Consider the following 17,953-nt stretch of genomic DNA (forward strand, 5'->3'; position numbering starts at 1 on the left):
GTGTCTGCTCATCTCTGTGCCTCTTTGATTTCGCCCAGTGCTCGGTTAAGCCTTTGAGATTTCTGAGTCTCTCACAAAAATCAGAAGCTTTTCTCTGTTCCCGCAGAGGGGGCTGAGCTGCCCAGAAGTCCGAGACCATCTTGATATAATCCGGTTCTTTGAGATACCCGGCAAAAAATTTAAAGGGGGACCGCGGCTTCGAGTTATGCTGACTGATCTGTAGAAGAATCAGATGGTGGTCAGATAGCCCCCCTGAGCCCACCCATTGTCTGTAAAGGGGGCATATCTGAATGAGTTCCTGATGCATCATAAACCTATCCAGACGCCGCCCCAGAGCAGCCTCACCAGTGCGCTGATTGTGCCAGGTAGGTAGCTTCTTGTTCATGGGGATGTCCACAATATGGTTTGAGTCAAGGAGCATTTGCATTTGTTCCGCAATGGGGTCACATTGGGCGTTATAACCCCAGGACTCTCCAGTTCCTAATGAGAAATTGAAATCCCCCCCCATTACAGTATGCTGAGTAATATGGCCCCCATTGAGAAAATCTTGCCAGAAGGGGAGACGATTCTGGTTTGGCCCATAAATATTGATAATTCTGATCGGTATACCCAGATCACCTAGGATAATATCCATACCAAGAAAACCTCTGCCCCCCCAGGCCGAGAGGGGCCTACAATTCCGTGGGTTGATACCAATGAGTAGTCCACCAGATCGCCCACACGCATCCAGTCCATGCAGAGTCCATCCAGGGAGCAGGGATTGCATACAACGCACCGCCGCCTCAGCCGAGCATAGAGTTTCTTGGAGGAAAATGATATCACATCTAGAAACAAGAAGAAGTCTTTTCAGAGCCACACGCTTTTTGGGGTTGGCTAATCCCCTGCAGTTGAAGGAGAGCCAGATCATGGATCACCACAAGTCAAGGGCTCAATAGCTCTAAGTGCCCGTTCAATAGTAACCTGTCGCCCCATGGCGACATCAGCAACGGCATTAAGCTTTGCCGAAGATAATTGAGAAGGTCTACCACGCTTCTGTTTGAGATGGCGACCAGGGGATGATCCCAGACCCAAGGAGCGGAGTCGAGCTCGTGGTCTAAGGTGGTAGTGGTGTGAGCCGGATGCACCCGGAGAGGATGGGGTGTCCGAACCACCCATGATCAGATCGTGCGAGGGAGGGGTGGTAGAGAAGGTGGGTGGAGGGGGGGCAATGGTACAGAGAATGGAGGGGAGAGACACATTAGCAGATTGTGGAGCTTGTACAGATGAATGAACGAAAGAATGCATGTTCATAGAAAAAGACTGAGAGAAAGTGGGAATGGATTCATTACCCGGACGAGAGAGTGCAGTCTCCGCAGGTTGAGAAGCATTTACAGCAGTCTTTGAGCGAGTCCTCGGCGGTCCAGATGCAGCCAAGTCCTTCCTGCGAGCAGCTTTTGTAGCGCTGTCCCCTTTCTTCGTGGAAGGGGTCTCCTGTTGGTTCTGTGCCTGCTCCATAGGAGTGTTATCTCCATCATGATGAATTTCAGAGGCCGGTTGACGAAGTCCCTTGGCTTCCTCAGTAGTCACCCTCGAAATCAGTGGGAAATCCTTGTAGAGGTGGCCGACTTTGTGGCACCTACGACAACGGTAAAGAACTCCTTCGTAATCCAGAGGCTGCTTGCGTGATACGTGATTGTGATGCAGAGTAATTTTTTCCACCAATCCGGGCCTGATATCCATATGGACTAGGATTCGAGCCATAGTCCTATTTCCAGTCTGCTCATATGACCTGTCGTGCTCCAGATAAGTGCCAAGAGTGTCCCCAATTAATTTGAAGGTGTACTGGTTCCAGAATTGCCATGGTAGCCCAGGTAGGCGCACCCAAATGGGCCCTTCCCCCAATTTTTCACGTTCAGGGTCAAAGAGGGGATCCCATCGCTTGAGTAAGACCGGGGCGAGCTCAATGTGCCAAAATTGGGAGAGAACCCACTGTGTGTATGCGGGCCGCTGAAAATGGAGGGCAAACCAGCCTCTAGTGAGCACCATTACCTCTGGAAGTTCTTTGAAGTAGGGTCCCCAAATCTCTTCCACCCAAAGTTTGAGTCGCGCCGCAGAGTATGTTCGGCCCCGAACTCTGCCAACCAGAACCTTGTGGGCGGCTTCCATAACGTCCGGAAGAGGAGCTTCAGGCCCGATGTTGATGATGTAGTCCGGGTCTATAGAGCGGTGGCAGCGGCCATTCGTCACCTTTTCAGAGCGTCTGCCGAAAGGAAAGCCCTTCAGTGAATTGCGGCACGGGTCCGAGGTGCTGTGCTGGGCGGATGCAGCGGAGCGCACCGGCAGAGGCGGAGTGTTGAAGGCCCCGGAGAGAATCGGAGTGCGGGGGGAAGTGTAACTGGTTCCAGGAATGAGCGATGCGGAGGGATGGATGGAGTGATGTTGAGCCAGCGGCATAAATGATACGGATGGAGAGTGAGAGCTCGATGGAGGTGGAGGCGGAGGGAGCGGAGGCGGAGGGGGCGGAGTTGAAGCAGGTCGAGAGTGATACTGCAGTGGGGCGTCAGGGAGAGGAGAGCTGAGAAAGCAGGAGCCCAAGAGTTGAGCCGTCGCAGGGGAGAGGGGGGGGCAGTCGAGGGGCGAGGATTCCACGGGAGGTAGAGCCGGTGCTTTGTTTTTCTCAGATGCGGACAAGTGTGGCAGTTGAGACGGAACACCCGTCGATAATCCAAGTGCAACGCTCCGCGGCAGCAATAGCGGCCTCCTTGTATGTGCCCAGATGGCTTGATGCGGCATGGGATCCGCTTCATAATCGACAAGCTCCTCATCCCCCATCAAAAACTGTCGGTAGGGAGGCGGAGACGGGGTTCGATCAGGGGTCCGTCAGCGGGTAGAGAGGGAAAGTCAGAACGACAGAGAGCGCTCAGGGGGGACCGCAGAAAGAAACAAAAAACCCGTGAAAACCGAGAGGGATGCCGCGACTATGCCGACCGATCACACCAAAACCGGAATCCATACCTGTTAACCGCCATGGATCGAAGTTCAGCAGAAAACCCTAGCTAGGGTTCCACCATCGGGATCAGGATCGCCTCTACTTACTCATCGTATTTTTACGATCATATAATTTTGATTAATTGTATTTTACTGATTTTAATGTGCTTTATTAAATGATGGTAATCAGTTCATATTAATAGAAAATTTAGGGTGGGAAATCCATTTATGTATTTAAAAATGCGTTATAAAAAACAATGAATCACATGAGGGCTGGTGGTCAACCTCAAATTTATGCATTTAAAAGTCATTATAAACAACAATGAATCACATGAGGGCCTATGGTCAACCTCAAATTGACACGTATCCCTTTTAAAATATAAATAAAATATTCTCTAAATATAAATACAAAATATACTATAATAAAAAATAATAATGAATAATATATTTGGTTCTTAATGACCAGACTTGAGTCTTCTTCCACCACTACGTTTCGGTATCCCATTTTGACATCTATTTGAAGTCCTTGTCATGCTTCAACAAATTCTGCCTCATTGTTGCTATCCCACACGAGTCAATGTATATGAGCCGTGTGTTGGCTTGGTTGTCTCAGAAGAGGCCACCAAGGCCTGCTACTCCTGGGTTCCCTTTTAATGCCCCATCAAAGTTAAGTTTTATAAATCCTTCTCCTGGGCTAGTGAAGTGAGCCAGGGATATTACACCAAGCCTATTTTTTCTATAATCAGATGGGGCTAAAATTCTACTGACATAACCAACAAATGGACGAGCCCTGAAATTCCCTTTTCTGTAGTTGATCCTAGGTTAAGATCTGTCCTTTGCATATCAGCCAGAGGAAATGAGCTACCTTTGTCCACCACCTTACCTTCCAAATTTTTTTCCAAAGAAGGCCTTGTCCATCTTGCGCTTGTTATGCTTGGAAGTCATAAGATTCTTTGATGGTAAAGGTGTCTTTCGTGGTTTGTCTCCATCTCAGAATGTCTGGGTCATTTAATATTGTTACTTGTCTTAATCTCATTTCTTTTTTGAACTCTATCCATTGGTCTATCTTTATAGCCTCGCACCCATCCTCCTTTTTCTTCCATCTCCTCCAATTCTTTGTTCCTTGGTCCTATTTCCAGAATTGATCTACATATTGTATGTTGTTGTCTCTAGTAAATTGATATATATCCATGAGGTCTTGCTTATTTCCTAGTCGTTCTCTTTGTTGCCAAGAGTCCTGCCAAAATCTTGTTGTTTTTCCATTACGAATCTCCCATAAAGCATGTTGGTTTATGAGGTCCTTATTTTGGGTTGCCAAGTTCGATACTACTGATCCTTTGGGGGGGATTTGTACTGTAGGATATCCTTAGTTCTCTCGGGCATATTATATTTTCTTGTCCATATTTGTTTCCATAGATCCCTTCCTCCTCCTATCCATCTCCACCAAAGTTTTGTGCCCATCATTTGATTTAGATTATAGGGGTTTCTGAGGCCTAGAACTCCTTCCATTTTTTTTTACTAGTCCCTGCCAAGATATTAGAGCCCATTTTGTGACCTGTTGTGCCCCTCTCCACAAGAAGTTTTTGAAAATATCTACCATTTTGGAGCACAACCCTTTAGGGGCAGCCATACCTGAGAATTGGTATATGGGTATCGATTGAAGCACTGCTTTCAAAAGGATAGTTCTGCTTGCCAAGTTGATGAATCTAAAAGCCTAGTTACTTAATATTCCTTGCAGCTTTTGTAGGATCTGCTGTCAACATGATAATTTTAGGGAAATTTCCAATAGGGGTATACCTAAGTATTTAGAGGGGAGGTTTCCAGTACTAAACCCCATGATCCTAGCTAGGTAGGTCTTGACATTTCCCTAGGTGTTGAAAAATAAAATACAATATTTTTCATTGCTTATCTGAGTCCCTGAGGCCTCCATGAAGGTATTTAGAAACTCTTTTATTCTATGGGCTTCCCTAAGTGAGACTTGACAGAAGAGCATGATATCGTCAACGAATTGCCGATGGGTGATGGCTAAATCGTTACCCAAAATCCTCAAGCCTATAATCCTAGATTCGCGGACTTCATTTTTGATAAATCTACCCAGATCTTCGGCAACAATAATGAACAAAAAAGTAGTTAATGGGTCTCCTTGTCTCAGACCTCGAGTTGGGTTAAAGGTTTGGAAAGTAGTCCCATTCAACTGAATACAAATAACAGGAGTGGATATCATAATCCAATTTATCCATCTTTGGGTAAAACCGTAGCCTTTGAGGATGCTGCTCAAATACGCCCAACTTAACCGATCGTGTGCCTTAGAGACGTCCAACTTAATCATCATTCATGTGAACTTTTTTTCCTTGAGAGAGTGGACTACTTCTTGAGAAGGTACCAACCCGTCCAATATTTTCCTTCCCTCGAAAAATCTCGTCTGCTTCGAAGATATGATATTCAGCAAGAGGGGTTTTAGCCATTTTACAATAAGAGTTGTTATGATTTTATATATGACATTACATAGGGAAATAGGATGAAATCCCTGAGGATCTTCCAATTTCGATGTTTTAGGAATGAGAGCAATAAAAGTGGAGTTCAGACTGGAACATACCTTTTAATTGCACTGAGATTCCTCAACGACCTCTATAATTTCTCGTCCCATGAATTTCCAGGTGGCTTGGTCTCCCACTTCCATTCTAGAATGGGTAGGGGTTGTAATAACCTGGTTGGGTGCTGATGCTATGTTTTTACTTGCTGAGATTCCAAACAGCGAGTTAAATATTCAACTACATCCTTCTTCATACCAGGCCAGAAATATTCTTTTCTAAGGATGGTAATCAACTTTTGATACCTAGGGTGACCTTGCATATGGGCTCTTATGGCATTTATTCTGAATTAAGTCCTTAATATCTTTTTGGTTAGGCACGTATATTCTTCTTTTATAAATCAACATACCTTGAGTTTACTTCATATCCCAGCTGATGTTTATGGTTGTTCATAACTTTAGCTTGTTGCCATAAGGTCTAATATTTTGGATCTTGTCCGGATGCCTCCTTGATCAACTCGTGGAAGGTAGTCCGTACTTCACTGTAAGAAATTTCATAAATATAATGTACTTTTCGACTTAACGCATCTGCGACTCGATTCTCTTTTCCCTTCAAATGCTTGATCTCAAAATCAAAACCACTTAAAAAGTCGATCCATCTGGACTACCTGGCATTCAAGGTAGGTTGATTAAAATAGTTGGTTAAATTGTGGTGATCAGTCATCAGGAGAAATTTCTTACCCATTAGATAATGCCACCACATTTTTAGTGCATGAATGACAACAGTTAACTCTAAGTCATAAGCGGAATACTTTTGCTCATACTCCTTAATTTTCCTAGATTCATATGTAATGGCCCTGCCTTCTTGCATTAAAACGCCACCCACCCCTTCCTTGCTACCATCTTTGCAGACTACATAATCTTTATTCGGGTCTGCAATGCTCAAGATATGTGCGGTGGTTAATAAATGTTTAATCTGGTCGAAGCTTTTCTGGCAGTCTACTGTCCACTTGAAGGCTTTCCCTTTCTTCCGCAAGGAGGTAATGGGGTATGTTACTCTAGCAAATCCCTCGACCAATCTCCTATAATACCTGGCTAGACCCATGAATGATCTTATATCTGCCACATCCTTGGGCACGGGCCATTCCATTATAGTCTTTATCTTTTCTGGGTCCATGACAATTCCATCCTTGGTAATGATGTGGCCTAAAAACTGGATTTTCTCCTTAAAGAAATCACATTTGTTGTATTTAGCATATAGCTGATGTTCTCTAAGAGTCTGCAGAACTATTTTTAAATTCTCTTTATGCTCTTCTATGCTGCGGGAATAAATCAATATATCATCAATAAAAATTATCACAAATTTATATAAGTATTGATGGAATATACTATTCATGAGACACATGAAAGTGGCGGGGGCATTGGTTAGCCCGAAGGGTAACACTATGAACTCGTCGTGTCCATAGTGAATTCTAAAAGCTGTCTTTGCTATGTCTTCTTCCTTAATTTTGATCTAATGGTACTCTGAACGTAGATCGATCTTTGAAAACACTGTCGCACCCTTTACCTGATCAAACAACTTGTCTATGCGTGGTAGAGGGTATTTATTTTTAAAAGTCAGCTTATTTAGCTGGTGGTAATCCATACACATGCGTAGAGTTGCATCTTTCTTTTTAACAAACAATACTGGGGCTCCCCAAGGTGACAAGTTGGGTCAGATATAATTTTTATCCAGCAGTTCTTGTAACTGTAATTTTAATTCTGTAAGCTCTGGTATACTCATGCGGTAAGGAGATCGGGACACCGGAGCTACTCCCGGTATTAGCTCAATGGTGACATCTATATCTATTTTAGGATGGAGTCCTGGAATCTCTTCAGGAAATACATCCAGAAAATTTTGTATTACCGATATATTTTCTAAAGAACTAGATTTCTCCTTTAAGTTGACATAACCCACCTTAATTGCATATATTTGACATTCTTTCCTGACACACTTTTATAATTGTGAGGTGGTTATGGGTCTCAGCTTTATTGGTCATAGAATGCCTTGTATTTCCTGACTCTTTCCCTCACCATCTATATAGTGGATAGCTTTTGTTTTACATTTTATAATGGAACATTGTTTCTCTAGCCAATCCATGCCTATTACGATATCATAAGATCCTAGGGGCAATATATTCATGTCTGCTATCAGGGACTAACTTGTTATTACTAATGGGAAGCTACTGACCTTGGCCAACACTTGCCTTTTTGCCCCTGTGGCTAGCTGTACTAACCCAAGATTTTTTAAATTTGACAGTTACAAGATTTCCTTTCTTTTTATCGCTTTGTTTTCCCAGCAAATGTTAACTAGTTTTCAGTTATTTCTTATATGTAGAATCTGAATCAAAATATATCTTTTATTTGGTAAAGATCTTAATATATCTTTTATTTGGTCTAGATCTTTCAATTCCTTTGCTTACATTCTTATACTGCTTACTGTAAATATATATGCTGTAGCTTACTATTTTTTTCTTTTCCTACTTCACTAAGGATATATTGGTTTTATCATTACAGTCTACAGGGAACTGTCTTGGAATTTCATCTATAATCGTTTAAAGCTTCTTGAAAAGATTTCAAGTCTTTTTATTACTTGTTAGATACATAGTTACCTGAATCGCTAGATTACTAATTTCTACTCTTGTTACCAATCTTTACTAATTCTGGACCATAAATAAGCTCGGTATTTAAACTACTTACCTATATCCAGTCTTTAAGACTATAAGCTTATTGCAGACACAACTATGCTTTCTTGATTTATCCTCCCAACCATGAGACTTGCCTTCAAGTCTAAGCCTCCCCCCGAGCTTTTGCTCTCAGCACAGATGCTTTCTCACAACTTAATTTGTCACAACATCTATAGCTATTTGGTCTTCACTAGACTTAGCTCTCCATCTGTTTGACCTTTCAGCATGGTCCACTTCCCCTCTCTTCCTCTCAGTTTCCTCATGTACTCTTATTACTTCTTGGGAATTCATAAATAGGTAAGTGGTTAGGGTTAGGTAATTACCTTTCCCTAACTTCTTGATATGAAAAGAATTACAAGATTTGTTATCATTCAACATTTGTTTCCATTCATAATTAACAAAATTCTAATACATAATTCAAAGGTTTATAATAATAATAAATATCCAGTCTTTGATTTTACTGCGGTAAATAAAATAATTACATTTTTCCTTGGGACACCACAAATGTTCATAAAAAAATACAAGAATTATAAATTATAAATTTTTATTTATTTATTTATTTATTTTTATTTACTTTATCTTTTTCTAAATTTGTTATAAAATTATGTTACTTCATTTGGATATATGGAAATGTTTTGTTTATGGGTGAGAGTGAGAATGAAGGCTTTTTATATATTTTTCATATCGCATTTCATTATCAATTAACTAAGTAAGCACGTTGACATAATTAAAACTAACCAAATATATTATTCATTATTATTTTTTATTATAGTATATTTTGTATTTATATTTAGAGAATATTTTATTTATATTTTAAAAGGGATACGTGTCAATTTGAGGTTGACCATAGGCCCTCATGTGATTCATTGTTGTTTATAATGACTTTTAAATGCATAAATTTGAGGTTGACCACCAGCCCTCATGTGATTCATTGCTTTTTATAACGCATTTTTAAATACATAAATGGATTTCCCACCCTAAATTTTCTATTAATATGAACTGATTACCATCATTTAATAAAGCACATTAAAATCAGTAAAATACCATTAATCAAAATTATATGATCTTAAAAGAAGATTTAATTGAATTCAATAATTGAGATCACTTGAAATTATTTTATCTCTATTTTTGTCTTGTATTACCTCATCTTTAGCTTCTTATTTTTTGTAAATTACTCCTTTTTTTACAAATTAAAATCAGCATACATTTATATTCAAACTTATTTAGTGAGTACTACATTGCATACAAAAATGAGTATTGTATTAAATAAGTATAAGTTACTTATTTAATGGGTAAAATAGAGACGTTAAAGTAGAACTCAACATTTATATTGCTTAGATTTTAATCTCTGTATCAACTATTTGTAATCCTATAATTAATGAATACCACCTATTAAGTAGGTCTCATTAATAAAAATAACTCTCTTACATTGAATAAACTATTTGTAATCATGATTAATGAATACCACTTATTAAGTAGGTCTCATTAATAAAAATAACTCTTTTACATTGAATAATTATACACTATTTATCTGATAAAATAAATTAAGAAAAAATAAAACTTTAACTTTTTTAATTCTAATCTCTTTATGATTTATTAAATAAAATAAAATACAAATTAAATAAAACTCATTTTTTTATCTAATAAAATACAATTAAAAATAAAACTTTAATGTTTATAGAATTTAAAAATAAATAAAATACAATTAAAAATAAACCTTTAATATTTAGAGAATTTTATGTTAAATAATTTGTTCACTTAAAACTTTAATATTTATAGAAATTTATCTGAAGTAATTTGTTCAGTCTTTTACCTGAAAAAAGCAAAATATCTAAGAAGCGTACTCTGCAAAGAATTTAGATAGCTACCCATAAAAGGCATTCAACTGGAAACCGGTTATGTCTGCAACCAAAAAAACCATTCCTCCATTATTTAATAGTATAACATTTCTCCATTATTTCATATTGTGGGAGTCGTATTGTGGTTGAAAATCGAATGCATTTTTCTCTTTGAGAATGCTCGAGCATACACTCCATCTCCACCCCACATCAATCGAAGTATCCAGGGATTAATATTATAGAAAACCAGAAGAATTGTTGACCACAACTTCCACATGAGAAGTGGATCAATCACCACCTTGATTCTGCGTTCACCTTCAGAATTTTTGTCTTCCTCGCCTAGCTAATCTAACAAGTGCAAAGTGCCCACAAGATGCGTCTTTGCTACGCTTCTGTATTTCAATATTTAGCTAGTCGGGTTAAATAGAAAAAATCGCACTCGGATCTGGTGGATTTCCGAGTTCTTTCTTTCCATGCCGCAAACCATAGACCTTGAACCAGATTTAATACCCTTAAGTTTTTAACAATGTATTGAACTAGTACTGTGATTTGAATGCGGAAGTGAGGAGTCCCTTGAAATCTTCTTGTAACTGTTTCAATATTGGCACTAACCAGATACCACCGGTCGAGTTATTTGAATGCGGAAGAAAGAAGTTCTTGAAAATCTCCTCTTAACTCCGATTACAGTATTGTCACTGACCGAATAAGTTCCTGGAAACTAACCTGTTAACACAGATAGAGTGATTTGCACGGGTAAACAATAAGTTCCTGGAAATTTTCTCGGAACTGTGGTTTCAACACTGCCCTTGACAAGGGCGGGTATATAAATTCAAACTCCGAATTTGAATATTTCTGGGCGGGTTTTCAAATTCAGGCAAACGAGACCTGATCTCGAGGCGTTCGGCGTACATTGTATTGTAGAGCATATGCGGCGGTAAATAGGCGGAGGCAGATTAGGTACAGTATGACAACAAACATTATTTATGGGCAGTATCATGTATGCTATGGCCATGAGCTATGGTCATGGAGCAGTCACCGGAAATAATTTGGTCGCTTTATTTTTTTCCGATAAACAGCGGAGATGGGAGTCCCTATGCATAATGATCCGCAGATACAAAGGTGTACTTCACACTGACCCTGCAGAGAAAAAAAGTAATAATAATGGCCCAATAGCATGGGATTTATTGGTTGCCCTTGATAGACGTGTCTTGACAGGCAACGTAAAGCGCCGACAGGCAAAGGAGTGGGTTGTTGTCAATGGCAGAAAAGACAAAGAGGTCACTACCATTTACAATACTTTCGATTTTTTTCAATTGTTATAGAATAAATAATCCCTTTGATTCTTCTAGAAGGTGCGTGACATGGTTCCGCCGTCTATGTGCTTATCAAAAGTTGACTCGGAACTTGATACGGGTGTTAGGTTTGACCACCATATATATATATATATATACTTACTAGTAAAGATCTCACACTGTAATTTCATATGTATTTACAGAGCAGTGTTTAGACGCAGGGAACAGCAGCCGCAAGGGTTTAATCGCATTCTACAAGAATTCAAACTTTATTTCGCTATGAGATCTCTTAAATTTGCCGTCATTATGTTGCTGCTTATGAGGAATGCAGTGGCCGTCACCATTAATAAGACGGGTAATAATTACAAGGATTGGTTATTTCATTTGTGTATCTTTGCTTTAGATCTTGTTTAGATTCTTAATCCTTTTTTTCTGAATTCAATGATTGAATGGCAGAATCAAATTCTGAATGGAAGGGCGTCGAAGCTGCCACGGACGAAGTACCATCTAATTGCGAAGGGGAGGTTGTGCCAGTTCCAGATAAACTTCCTCCTAACTGCCATGCGGTGCCTGCATGTGACGGCTGTTTTCCTTGCCAGGAAATCAAAGGGGTTTCTTATTGCTGCGATGGATGAGTCGTCCATCATTGGTACATCTCAAATATCTATATAGTTTGCTCTACCTTGGATCTGGGTTTGGATCTAGTTACGCTGGTTGATGTTGTATTACAGGTTGGGTTTGGGTTTAGTTTAAATGGTTGACCTATATAGACAGGTTTGGATTATCTGTGTCAATTGAATTAGTGTTACCTTTAACTGGTTGTAAGAAATGGTTATTATTAGTTATGATGTGTAGTTTTTGCATTGATTGAGCAGAAGTGTAAGCACTCCGATATGGTTTTTTTTTTTTTTTTTTTTATATATGGTTTTTCTATTTATATTATTGAGCATAGTTGTAAATATTCTCAAAATATGGGATGCTTCATTTAATTGTAATGTTGTAAAAATGGTATTATGTTAAATTTAGCTTCATTTAATTGTAATGTTGTAAAAATGGTATTATGGTAAATTTAGTTCGTATTGGTTCTGTTCGTTTTCGGTTCTGGTCCTGGATCTGGTCCTGTGTTGGTGGTTTCTTGCTCTCTCTGGTTCTGTCAAGTTTTCTTAAACTTCAGTCTGAGAAGATGGCTTCAGCAGATGTTGAGTTCCGATGCTTCGTTAGAGGTCTTGCATGGTCTACTGACGACAGAAGCCTGCAGGAGGCTTTCAGCCCCTATGGCGAAGTCGTGGAATCCAGCCCCTATGGCGAAGTCGTGGAATCCAAGATTATAAGTGATCGGGAAACCGGTAGATCTCGTGGATTCGGCTTCGTGACCTTCAACGATGAGGGACGCCATCGACGCAATGAATGGCAAGATGCTTGACGGGAGGAGCATCACCGTTAATCCAGCCCAGTCCAGAGGAAACGGGGGCGGTGGTGGAGGCGGTGGCTCTCGTGGCTACCGTGGGGGCGGTGGTGGTGGGGGTTACGGTGGAAGCCGTGATCGTGGTGAACGTGGTTATGGCGGTAGTGGCGCCTACAGTGGTGGTGGTGGTGGTTATGGTGGTGGCGGTGGCGGATCTCGCTATGGTGGTGGCGGTGGCGGATCTTGCTATGGTGGTGGTGGTTCCGATGGTGGGAGCTGGAGGAGATAGGGAGCAACTTTCAAGATTCTCTAGATTGAACTAGTAAATCTATGGGAATCAAACTTCCCACCCACCTAATTATTACACCACAACCACTGAATTCTCAAAATCTAATCTATTTAGCTCGCCAATGTTATGTTCCATTTCTTGCTCCAAAGCATCTGATTTTGCGGGTTTTAGTGTCTTTATTTGGACCGAAGAAATTTACATTTTTCTTTTTCCAAGACTTCCTGTGTGTTTGATCGAATGTTTGCATGTTTTCTTCGTTTAGTTGACTTTTACTAATATTTTGGTGTTAAGGAGATGCTATTGCATTCACAAACATAATTTCTCTGCATCATTGGCAAGAATCTGGGTCGTTCGCAAGGTTAAAATGAAAAAGGGAAACTAGAAGACAAATTGTCAAGAGACTTGGCTATTAGCTAGATGCCCTTTTAATCAATTATTGTTTGAAGTTTGAGGGAAGTGTGCCTATCTTGCTTGGCAATCAATATTTCCAAGGCTATAGAGTCCTTAAGGCACTATAAGAAAAATCTTGGGAGGAGGACTGTACATAATTTATCCGACGAAGAGTTTTCGATTAACATGAAATGGGTTGATGTCTCTATACATATTCAAATTCATCAGCCATGGATTATATTGATGTCAGATGATCCACCATGCGCACTGAGATGGATGCACACCCACCCTATTTAGCTCCGTATCTAGTAGAGCTGGGTATCACCAAATTTATATCCTCAGGATCACGCCTGTTTGTATTATCATCGATATCTTCATGCCATGGACTTTGTAGAACGGTGAAAAGTATGGTGTGCCCTGAGTTTTGTTCAATACATGTTGGGCATTCCCCATGACCCTCCTCAACTCTGTTGCGGTTTCGATATGTCATAACCCATTGCAAAAAGAAGGGGACAACTTTGTTCTCAACATGAATTTGCCGAGTCCTCTCAGACTTAGTAAGAACAAGATAGGAGCCAGTTTCTTTGATTCCGACATGTCGAACCCGTTGCAGCAGTTCGTCACTCGGAGCGTACAATCACTGAGTCATGCTCATTAATACTTTCGAAGACCTCGAGCCTGCTCACCTAAGGCACACGAGAAAAATGACAGGGAAGCCCATCTGGCCTATAGACCCGGTGCTGACGCACAACTTTGCAGGGAAGGCGGGCAGAGGGAAAATGAAGGACATCAACGAGGATGAGTGGGTTTAGCGCCTGAATTTTCAAACGGTGCAATCGGTTGCGTACATTTTGTTCGGAAGCTAAACTTTCCTATGCGAATGACAGACCATTGTGTTGGCATGGGGTTTGGAAGCCATTGAGCAACTGTTCATTTGGGCCATCAAATCCCCTTCAAAACTCAAATCCCCTACTGTAGACATAGCAACAACAGATACTATTCAACGCAAGTATCTTCCTGAGGGTTTTGAAGATAGAGTGAAAAGAAAAGGGTTAGGGTTAATCATATGGAGATGGGCACCTCAGCGTCTTATTCTCTATCATCCATCACTCGAAGCCTTTATGACCCACTGCAGGCAGAACTCATTAAAATTCAGTGTAGGACTGTGCCTCCTTCGTTGTTAGAAAGAAATTTGAACGACTTGGTTTCTCAGGTATTTCACTGTTCACATTTTGATTTTTTAATAAATTAATTATTAATGATGATTCAAGTTATTTTAGCCTCTGTCAAATATGGAGGAGGATTAAAAACAAATATCCAGAAGGAAAAAGGTACTAAGATGCAAAATATTTGGGCATCAAAAAAGAATTTACATTAATGTGTATATATGATTACAAGGAATTCAATATATATGATTACAAGGTTTGATCGATGAAGAAAAAGTGGATTTGTTCAACATGCCAGTTTTCTGTCCATGTTGTGAGGAGGTGAGCAGTGAAATAAGCAGAGAGGAATTATATACAAGATTTTGGGAGGAATCATGGAAGAAAATGCATATCTTAGTCAACAGATGCTAGTTCCCCTTAATTTAAGACAATGCTTAGAGCGCAGGTCGAACTCAAGTTTACCATTACTAGCTAGAGGATGCCAACACAACTGTAACACCCTCCTTCCACATCTACCCAAGTAACTGGTCAACTGGGGTAAACATGTGACGAGAACTTACTATGATATGATTTGACCTCCTAAGTCACGTTAAGGACGTGGAACCGATGGACATCCCCAACCCGGACTGACATTCTATAAAACACTTGGCATTAATGCAATCTACAGGTCTAAACAACAGATCTAAGCATAGGGGTCTCATACTTATCTGAGACTCGCTATGAGGCAATATTCCCTTACATCATTAGTTGCAGTATCGTCTATTAGGTCATAAATACATTGTTTATTCATTTACAAATAGAAACATGAGGAGAGACATATATCATCACTATCAGAATACATGCTCATAAGCAACAATATAATAACATAAATACCATGAATACATCAGCCATAGAATCTACATAAAAACCAGTACATTTACACATGAAAAACCGAGGGAATGAATTTCTCAATAATGAATGTAGAAACCAAGCGGGGATGAGACTACCGCGTTCCACCCGACTATAGATTGGTTGAGCCAAATCTTTCTTTAGCCAACCACCCATGTGCCATATTCCAAGAATGAATATGGGAATAATAACCAACCGAAAAGAACCAAACAAGCATGGATGCTACCGGAGTTCTCCGCTTACACCATGAGGAGTTTTAGTGCCTCCCAGTCTCTCAGGCTTTACTGTAATCACAGTTTGATCCAGGGATCACTAGGCCCTACACTGAGACCCACTCTCCAGGCTTTACTGTACATCCCATATTGGGACTACTAGGCCCAACGAAGAGCAATCCACCTCTTGGATTTACTGTATATCCCACCATTCATCGACAAGGATTCTTAGGCCCACAGAGGCACACAATCTTGACTTTATCTTTACCCATAGTCTGGTTCAAGGGTTACTAGGCCAGTGGCTTTACGGTGATCCACAATCTGGTTCAGGGACCACTAGGCCACATGTTTGTCATTTCAAAGATCCATCCCACTCAACTTTGAATCCATGTGGCAATCCAACTCAACCAAAGTATGAGAACCCATTTCATCAAGGCTATATGGAAATGGCAAGGCTAGGCTGAAAACGTTGTCACACCTCAAAAAACCCATGCCATGACAGAAAAGAACCACAGTCAATAACATGCATGCCAAATCTAACAAGGAAATCACACATGCAAATCAATACCTACAAAGAATCTTGCTATAGCTGCTTGATCCTGCTCTTCCTTTCTTGCGTTTTCCTTCCTCTTGCCTTATTTTCCCCTATTGATCCAATGCCGAAGTGCTCCAAGAAAACTCTGAGTGTCCAAGAGTGTGTGTGTGAGAGAGAGAGAGAATAATGAGAGAGCTCCAAAACTGAACTGAAAAAATTCTACCAATTGATCCTCAGAAGCCTTTTTATCAAAGAGGCCTCTTTTTTCTTCATTTTCCATTATTTTCCATCATTTTCCTCCTAATTTCCATTATTTTCATAAATAAATGTGCCAAAATTCTGTTTTGCCTTTGCCAATTTCCTTTATCCATATTAACCAAAATGAACACCCACACTAGGAGGTCTTCCCCAACATTCAACTCGGAGTATGTGTCCCATCAACCGTGGCCTTATATATTTTTACATGGATTTTTAACCAGGGCTATTACAAAACCCTCCCCCTTGGGGGACATTGCCCTCAGTGTTCGATGACACCTATAAACAACAAGACTATTGAAAACAAAACATACTGCCCATGGAGATTTACAACACAACTCATTGCATTATTCACAATGACCATCTGCTAAAACATGACAACCATATCATTTATTAGAGCTTTATAACACATATACACACATACACATTTTCTTCACCTAACAAATAATCATATTGTCTATATACAATATTTACAGTGATATACACATACACACTTATGCACATTTTCTCAACCGACAATTTAAAGGATACGGTGCCTACATCTGCAACAAGGGGATCCAGAGGCTCGCACCTCCACCCTCAAAATAATACCAAGATTGACCTCCTTCCCAGGAAGTCCAAAATCCACTACAAGGTCAAATATGCATCCAATGTCTAGTGATATAATCTTGTGCCCCTTGTCCCCTCAGTGAATAGTTACCAGCTCATTGTTCCAAGGCACACTCCCAATGTGCATCTAATTCCATTTGGCAAGGCTAATGACCAAAACAAATCCATCCCCAACCTTCCCTTCTCTACTACACAGTCCCTCGGGTGATCCGGTCACCCCCTTCAGTGTAGTCACACATCTTCCAAGTTCCGCTAGCACCCCCATCCCGAGTAGTCCATCCCTTGGCAAGGCCTCCTTTCATCGGAAGATACAAAAACAAAGGAATATATTTGCCTTAAAACCATCATACCGGTCATATCATGCTTATGGTAATCAATGGACACTATTGGGTACTAGTGTCCCACAATGGCCTTGCTCCTGAATGCTTTACCATCATATTGTTGCATGTTCCAATTTCTTTCGTTGTTGTTGCTAATTCCTGTAGTCAGTTTCAACCACGAAACCAGGCATTTCATGCTTTCCTATACCAAGTACATAATTTCCATTAGATTCAAAATAAATCGAAATAACTTTAGATCATACCTCATTGGTGGTCTATCAATAAGGTAAATTTGCAATTTTGTTCGCTTCCTGTCATAATAAGTCAAACTAGCATGTTTGACCAAATCATCACGTATAAACATATCACATTAGGTTAGCTCAAAACACAACCATCATAGATCAAAGTCATAAATCACATGTAACCGTCATAAACTAGAATCATAGATCACATGTAATCATCATAGACCATAATCATAAATCTCATGCATAATAAAACTGAAATAAAATATTGATACTTATCCTTTAATCA

The 17,953-nt window shown here is 40.1% G+C and overlaps 1 long non-coding RNA gene and 1 pseudogene across 1 annotated transcript; both read left to right on the top strand.

Moving 5' to 3' along the window:
• The first annotated feature begins 11,544 nt into the window (after positions 1-11,544).
• LOC149167718 (uncharacterized) lies at positions 11,545-12,201 on the top strand. The gene is made up of 2 exons (XR_016260575.1): positions 11,545-11,708; positions 11,810-12,201. It is a non-coding gene; the product is annotated as an uncharacterized LOC149167718 (long non-coding RNA).
• A 230-nt stretch (positions 12,202-12,431) lies between these two features.
• On the top strand, positions 12,432-13,047 carry LOC149167719 (putative glycine-rich RNA-binding protein 1 pseudogene; annotated as a pseudogene).
• The last annotated feature ends 4,906 nt before the right edge of the window (positions 13,048-17,953 follow it).

Source organism: Pinus tabuliformis, chromosome 5_1 (assembly GCF_031772625.1).
Source record: "Pinus tabuliformis cultivar Carrire ecotype Pingquan chromosome 5_1, CPIR1, whole genome shotgun sequence".
Taxonomy (NCBI): Eukaryota; Viridiplantae; Streptophyta; class Pinopsida; order Pinales; family Pinaceae; genus Pinus; species Pinus tabuliformis.